We start from the raw sequence: 7671 nt of genomic DNA, 5'->3' as shown, positions 1-7671 counted from the left end.
GGTCAACCAGCCTAGGCAGCCCCAGGGAGCTGAGGGGATTTCTTTCCTTTCCGAAGGACAAAGCTTCTTGCATTACCTGCTGCGAGTCTCAGGAAGCTTCAGGGAGCAAAGGGAAATTCTCCTGCTCCTCCACAGCCAGTTTTTCTTTAGCTGCCGCAACGCTGATGCAAAACTAATGCAGGGGAGCAGAGGAATTCCCCTCCACTCCCTGGGCTATTTCTGAGACTCACAGCAGCTAAGGCAAGGGGTTGGGGTTGGGGGTGGGGTTGGGGAGGGAAAGAATTCCCCTCAGCTCCCTGGGGCTGGGGGACCCTGGGGTGGGCTGGGGGAAATCCCCCCAAGGTGCCCCCCATGCTGGGCTGCATGAGCAGGCACCCAGCCCAGAGGACTTCTCCCTCCCTCCTTTAGCAGCCACTGAAGCAATCAGCAGCTGGGAAGGAGGAAATTCCCCTCAGCTTCCCAGGGCTGCCTGGGCTTGGGAGTCCAGGCTGGGGGAAAACCCCTGAGGAGGAGGCTCCCCCAAGGTGGGCCAGTACCCAGACAGGGGACTCCTTAACCCCCTGTGTGGGGACAGAAGAGGTTTGGGGACATTTGGCTGGGTTAGCAATGGTCAGCAGGCTGGGAGATATGCTCTAGCACACCCTGCCTACTCACCTGGCTCAGTCCAGGCCTCACCCTGACTTTTCCAATTGAAAACTGAATATCAGTTCAGTTGGTTATATGTGCAACCTATGCAGCTTCAAGGAAGCTGCATCGATTGAACTGATTCAGCCCCAGGCTTTTTGACTTTCTGTACTTAGCCTGGAAGGTTGTACCATCTGAAAATATCCACTTTTCCTGATCTTACTATTAAAATGAGAAAGTTTAGTTCATGCTTCCTAATAAATCCTGCCAGGGACAATTTGCTTTTGGACTAGTGATGCTAATGAAACTGCTAATATTGAGCCTGTTCTATACAAGCTAAATCTGTATATTATACAGATGTAATTTGTATGTTATATATATATATATAGCATTCTAAATGTACCAGATAATGAAGGTATGAAATTGTCAACATCTTTTTGGGCACAGCTTATTGTAACTGTCACATTCTTGAATTTAATTATAATTGTAAATTAATTATAAGGTTCAGCTCAGGACTTTAAAGAAACTGAGGTCCTATGAAAAGATGGATTGTTGGTGCAACTTCTCAAGATTCAAGATGGTTTGGCCAGAATAAAAACTGTGCATGATAAAGCACAAGTTGCATACATCTGCAAACAAATATTGTCCAATGCCTGCATTTATGGTGGGAAGTGTTCCTGAGATGGTCACCAACAGATACCAGAATACTAAAGGTAAATATACATCCAATACTATTCATAACCTTTTTCCATATTATTTCAGTATTGTATTAAGCAGGCCACCTCCAATACATGTTTCTGTAGCACAGGAACTGAACTGGCTATATAACAAATCTAAGCTTGCACCCATTCAGTTTCTAGTCCTCAAATTATTCTATCTCCCTTGTCTTGTATGATTCATCCCTATATTCCTCCTCTCTTCTTTTTTCTTCTTCTCCCTGTCCTTCCCTTCTAGATCTAGATGCTTCTCCAGACAGCTAAGTCAGCTTTTCATGTGATCAGCCACTTTCTTTAAATCAAGAAAACTGTTGTTGTAATAGGTACTTTAAGATAAGCAAGTGAAAGGCTGTTGGATACACTAAGTCATTTCACACTGCAACATGTCTCAGAATACATATTTTTCTATTTCTGCCGTGGTCTATTAATTACAGTGTTGGAGACTACCAAGGTAGCTATGATTACTTCTCTCTATGTTTGAGGGTTTTTTTCTAATACTTATTATTGCTTTAGGGAGTTCATGCTTATTTTACTAGTCAAGTTTATTGGCCAAATTTATCACAGTTAATTACTCTAGCCAACAATATCATCCCTTCTAATATGCCATCAATAGATAAAGAGGCACTTAAAGAGTAAAAAATAGCCTGTTCTAATCTGTAGTCACATATGGGGTGAATATCACTTCTGCTCAGATACCACAGTTCCCACAGTCTGACTACCAGAGGTGCAGACTCTGAAAAACACTAGTCCTTTTATACTTGCTTGATAAAGCAGAAAGACCCACAGATATTCATCAATTCAGTTTGGGTATATAAGCTGCCAATATGGATATCCAGAAGTTTAATTTTTCTATCAGTGTCTGGACTCTGTCAGAAGAAAGAATGAACGTGGAACAAGAATAATACAAGTGGTTTCGTTTGATTCTTCTAGAGTTTTCAATTTATTTTTCTTAGGTTCTCCATGGTCTTGTGAGCAGAAAGCTTCTTCAAAACAAGACTATTAAAAGAAATAATAATAGGACACTAGGAAAAAGAATGAGCCAGAGAAAATGGATAACTCTGGGATTAGGGCTCTATGCTGTCATTAACATATTTGGCTTCTGGTTTGGATTTTTTCCTCAGGCTTCCTGGATTATTATGGACACATCACTTTGTTTTTCTATGCCTCAATTCCGCAGTTATAAAATAGGGGTGATTATACTTCCTCCCACAGGTTGTCTTTCTAATCTAATTGTCTTTCTAATCCATTAAAATAGAAGCTGTCTGGAGCAAGAACTGCCCCTTAGGTATATAGTGGGTAGTACTCCAGTGCCCCAATCTTCATAGATACCTTTTAGTGCTACTGTAATCAACCAAACTTTTAGGACTACGTTCATGATAATTTCATTTTTTTAGACTCCGATCACTTGATACACTGAATCAATTGCCTTCTTTTGTGCTTGCAAGGTGCAAACAGGAAATACAATAATTGTAATGGTTCATGAAAGCCATAGGAACATCGGGTGCCACACTGGCTGGCGTTTGCTTCTCTCCACATGCCAGAGAAAGTTTTGGGGTATTGAGAAAACATGGCGTCATAACGTTTCATCTTGATCTTGGCTTCCTGAAAGAAAGGCATGGGGAGGCTGCTTTGTAAATGATCTGAAAGTAGAACCAAAGGGAATCCAGGCAACAGGCAGGACAAGATGGAACCTTACAGGCTTGTGCAGAGAGGCATGAGCTTTCATAGGCTACAGTCTATTTTGTCAGATGCTCAGAAGCTAGAACTGGCTGTGATTCTTGTGTCTAGGCCTCAGCATATTCTGTGATTTTTAGGACATACATGTCTTGATTCAGTTATGGACCTCAAAACACCAGTTCCATGGAGATTACCCCGATGTTGTCAGAAACAATGTAGGAAAAGTTACAGAGTAGAGGATCCTGGCTTTTGGATAATTAAGATATCATCTGTTTGGACAATTCATTTGGGTCTTGCAAGACCCAAAAGCGTTCAGACTAAAAAACATACAGTAACAGTGACAATTTCACACATTGCAACCAACTATTAGGTAGAACTGCCATAGCTGAAAACAAATTTGGCAAGAGTTACTGCATGATGGCATATGTTTCCCAAACCAGATGTATCTTATGGCGTTCTGTAATTTTGTGTCAATTAAAACGATTGATGCATTTTTAAGTAGGAAAGGATATCTGGAAAGGATGCCCTTTCATAGCATAAGAACTACAGATGCTAAAGTTCTTATGCCAAAAAAGTTTTACCATGCCTGGCTTAGACCACAACCTAAGAGTTACTGAGCAAAACCCCCATGAGAGACTGTGGCCAAAATCAGCACGTCAGAGATTCTGTTCTGTCACTTATTGACAGGCAGATAGATTTTGAGAAGCCATCAATACCAGGCCAGAGAAAGAATGGTTCTGTGCTATATTTGTGGTGGAGGATTATGGCTGTTTTATTGACATGCTAAAAGAGAAATAAGAATTGGTACTGTGTCCTAAAGAAGAATCTGTGATTCTGGCACAAAAGCTGAAATAATATATTAGATATAACCTAATGTGATTTGTGTTAAAATAACCACATTAAAGGATTGATGTTAAAGGTCATAAATGTTCTCTCTCATACACCCACGCAAACATGTGCGTGGGAAGAATTATATCAATCATAATAATTCAGCGTGTACAAAAGAATGGTATGTGTTTTTTCAGAGGAGAATTATGTTGCCAAAACGAGGGAACCATTTTCAACTCAATTCCTAATAAATTGAAATCAAGTTCAGATGGCAGCTAGATACCTAACAGTTTCATGTACTTATATGGTCCACATGGACAAAACTGTGGAACAAACTGTTTTCAAATGAATTATGTGCTCATAAAAGTTCATTAAACCTCTTAATATCAAGACGGCTGTTGTATAGTCTCAAGAGTTTACAAGCCACAAAGTTAACAGAGAAAGAAATGTCCCCAGCATGAACATACATGGTAGAATTAGCATTCCCTGGCAAGGGTGCAAACACAGCTATTATTGTACAAAGCTAGAGAAAAATAAATTATTAAAGTTAGCATATAAATTAAATATGCCTAGGGCCAATTTTGAATTATCCAGTGACCTAGAGAGAATACTATGATAGTTTTGCCTTCAGTATGAGATATAGATATATATGGGAGGGGGGGAAGAGTTGTATGTAAAATTGTTGTTGTGATTGCAACTGTTGTTGTAAGCCAAGGTGTCATTTACAGAGGAGGTTCAGTGGGAGGAAAGATAGTCCATTACATAGGGGCCTTGCTAGGAATGAAGATCCTTAACTTCATTGCTTACTTTCTCATATACTGTCTGTGTGGCCTGGGGCAAGTCACTTGTTTTAATAGCACTTTCCTGTCTCCCAGAGTTTTGGGGATAGTTATATGTTCTGATACTCTGCTAATGAATGAGGTCATATAAGGACATAATAAATACCATATAAATCTGTCTTCAAGGATCCCAGTACTCTACCAGGTTACCGTGAGGACGATTCTATTTATGTTTTGGAAGCACCAAAGAACTATGTTTATGAAGGGCCTGTAAATACATTATCTGACCTATACATATGGTTATTTAAGCAGTAGGTAGGAAAAGAAGTACATAGGGCAGGCATTGCTTAGTAGGTTCTTGTAGCTATTGAAAAAGGAGAGCCCTAGGAATTGGTTAAATCCCCATAACACACCTGGAAAGCTAATTATTTGGCCAGCCTGAAGTTAAGCAAACCCTTAACGTTTCCAATATTCAATTATATACTAGCCCGCCCTAATGGCCTCTCAGCTGAATATCACCATGGATACCTTCTCTGTAGATAACCCCAGGAACTTTCACTAGATGATTCAGATCACTGTTTCACTATAACCTGACACATTCACCTCAACCCCAAAGCATTCAACTGAGTGGAGACTAGACTTAGCAGTACCCCAGCATATGAGCAGTTTTCCACAGCTTGAGAGAGCTAAAAGCGGAATTGATTAGTGGGTATCTTACCTCTTTGAAAATTCCCCCTAATCCATGCAGAATCTTTCCTGACACAAACGTTTACTTGGGAGAAACTTGAAGGTTGCAGACTAATATGGAGGGCTGCAACTTCAGTTCACACCAGTGAATTACTGCAGGATTAATATTTCTTAGAAAGTTTTGTTCAGTTACCAGCTTTGGAGCCATCAGCAAAGTTTTTACCTCAGTTCTATGTTCTCCCCTTTTCAAGCTATTCTTGTCCTGCTGTTATTTTCCCAACCCACTAAGACTACATAGTCCAAAACAGGCAAATTCTACATGGTTTTATATTCTGGTATACAAAATAAACAGTAACAGTAATAAAAAGTAAACCCTTCTGATAAAAATGCCTGTGCACATACACATCTTCAAGATAAAAGCTCATGTTCAGCACAAGAACAGCAACAAGACAAAATCAAGATTAATTGTGTTTAAAAATCCAGCTACCTTTTTTTTCTGGGCAAGTTTTGTTCTTTTCCCAGCCATGCACACACCAGGCAGCTGCCTTCAGGTATTCCAGGAAAACATTTGAAAGTAAAATCTCTCCATTTTTTCCCTTTCATTTGTGAAAGTAATGAGTCCTGAATTTCCTCATTCTGTTGCCTCAAATGGAGGATGAATGTTTTTAAGCATATATAGTACTGGTTAAGGTGCCAATTTTACAACTTTTGACACTGAAGTCTCTCCTTATCCATAATATTTACAACATTGTTAAAAGCAAATGATACTTCAGATTTCTGTACCATAATACCTCCCCCATGACCTGGTCAGGGAGCAAGTAAGTCAGTCTCCATGATTATTTCATGTACCACATGCTGGGTAATATAATGAACAGATTCCATGCTTGTAAAACATAAGTGGCTTACTACTAAGAGACTGTTTCCACAGATGCTGCAACTGCAGCTAGTGTCATAGCTACGTGTGCAAGCAGACTGACTTTCTAGTGTCTCCATCTAATTCTTCTCAGCAGTAACTTGTGTACCTCCTTTCAAGTTCTATGCAGGTGGTTGCATCTTTCTTCTTAACAGTTGTCGCTACAGTGCAGGATTGTGCTGGCTTGTCCTAAGGACATCGTCTTCATTACCATCTCACTATACCCAATAAGACCTCATAGTACTTCAGGTGTTTCTCACCAGTAGCATAAGTAAGGAGGCATCAGCAGGGTAGCAGCCCCAGCTGTCAAGCTGCCAACATAATGGGGAAGCAGAAAAATAACACATGACTGTACCAGTGGCACCACAGCCAGGAGCCACGGCTGCTTATCACAGTAATATCTGAATGCTTAAACATTTTAAAATAAACATATTGGATAACAATTCCCTCCTCTTGCTTTAGCCTTAAAAAAGGGAGACTTTTTGTTTGTATGTGTAATTAACGTAGTTAAGTTAAGCTGAAGAAATGTATGTGTCTTCCAATCACCTGGGCCAACCAGTCCCTAGAAGATATTTTATTGCTACTGTTCAAATATTCTTTCATGGAACATCTCAAATAAATATAGTTAAAATTTGCAAAGCAGGTGTGAATGCATTCTCACAATTGCATTATTCTTTTAGGATCTGGAATCATGTAATGACAGAGAGGCAACCTAATTCTGTCTAATGTCCCAGGGAATAGTAAACCTTCCAAAAATAGTGTTAGAAAATGACAACTGAAAGAAGTTCAGTTAATAAACAGGTATTTTAGGAACATTAGTTTTTATTAAATAAATTAAACAGAGCTGATTATTGTTTATGCATCTTGGCCAAATATATGCCAAGTCCAGTTGGGCACAATGGTTCCCCCTTCTGTAAGCTAAGTCACTGAAAGCATGACAAACTAGTTATTTCACATATATGCCCACATACTAGGCTTGTAGAGATTAATTCAGGGGAAGAACAGACCCATAGGACATATGTGATCCTGTTTTTCCACTGTCTTAACTTGCCTGATACTTCCCTGGGTTAAGCTCCTTAGAGAAAGATTAATCTACAGCAAACTATGGCTATTTGACTCCTGAGTGAGAACATCTGCATAGTGGTTTAATGTCTCTTAACCAACATTGATTAAATTATGCAATTTTACTTAGTTGAATTCACTTCACACTCCTAGGTGATTCATTTTAACTTGCCTTGAAGACAAGCTTGAAGTTGAAGAGTTCAGAAGTAGAAAGAGCCTATCACATTCAAAGCTGCAGATTAAAATGCTTTATGCAATGCTGTTGAGTACATAGACATGGATAAGTTTGGGGCTTTCCATATAGACTTTGTCTGATTAGTAACTTAAAGATACAATACACAGTCTCCACTATGTTAGGTGGCATGTTTGAACAGAGGGGGGCATT

This window comes from Crocodylus siamensis, chromosome 2 (assembly GCF_052110815.1).
Source record: "Crocodylus siamensis isolate JL-2025a chromosome 2, ASM5211081v1, whole genome shotgun sequence".
Classification (NCBI taxonomy): Eukaryota; Metazoa; Chordata; order Crocodylia; family Crocodylidae; genus Crocodylus; species Crocodylus siamensis.
The sequence above is the reverse complement of the archived record's forward strand: the minus strand, read 5'-3'. Positions refer to the sequence as shown.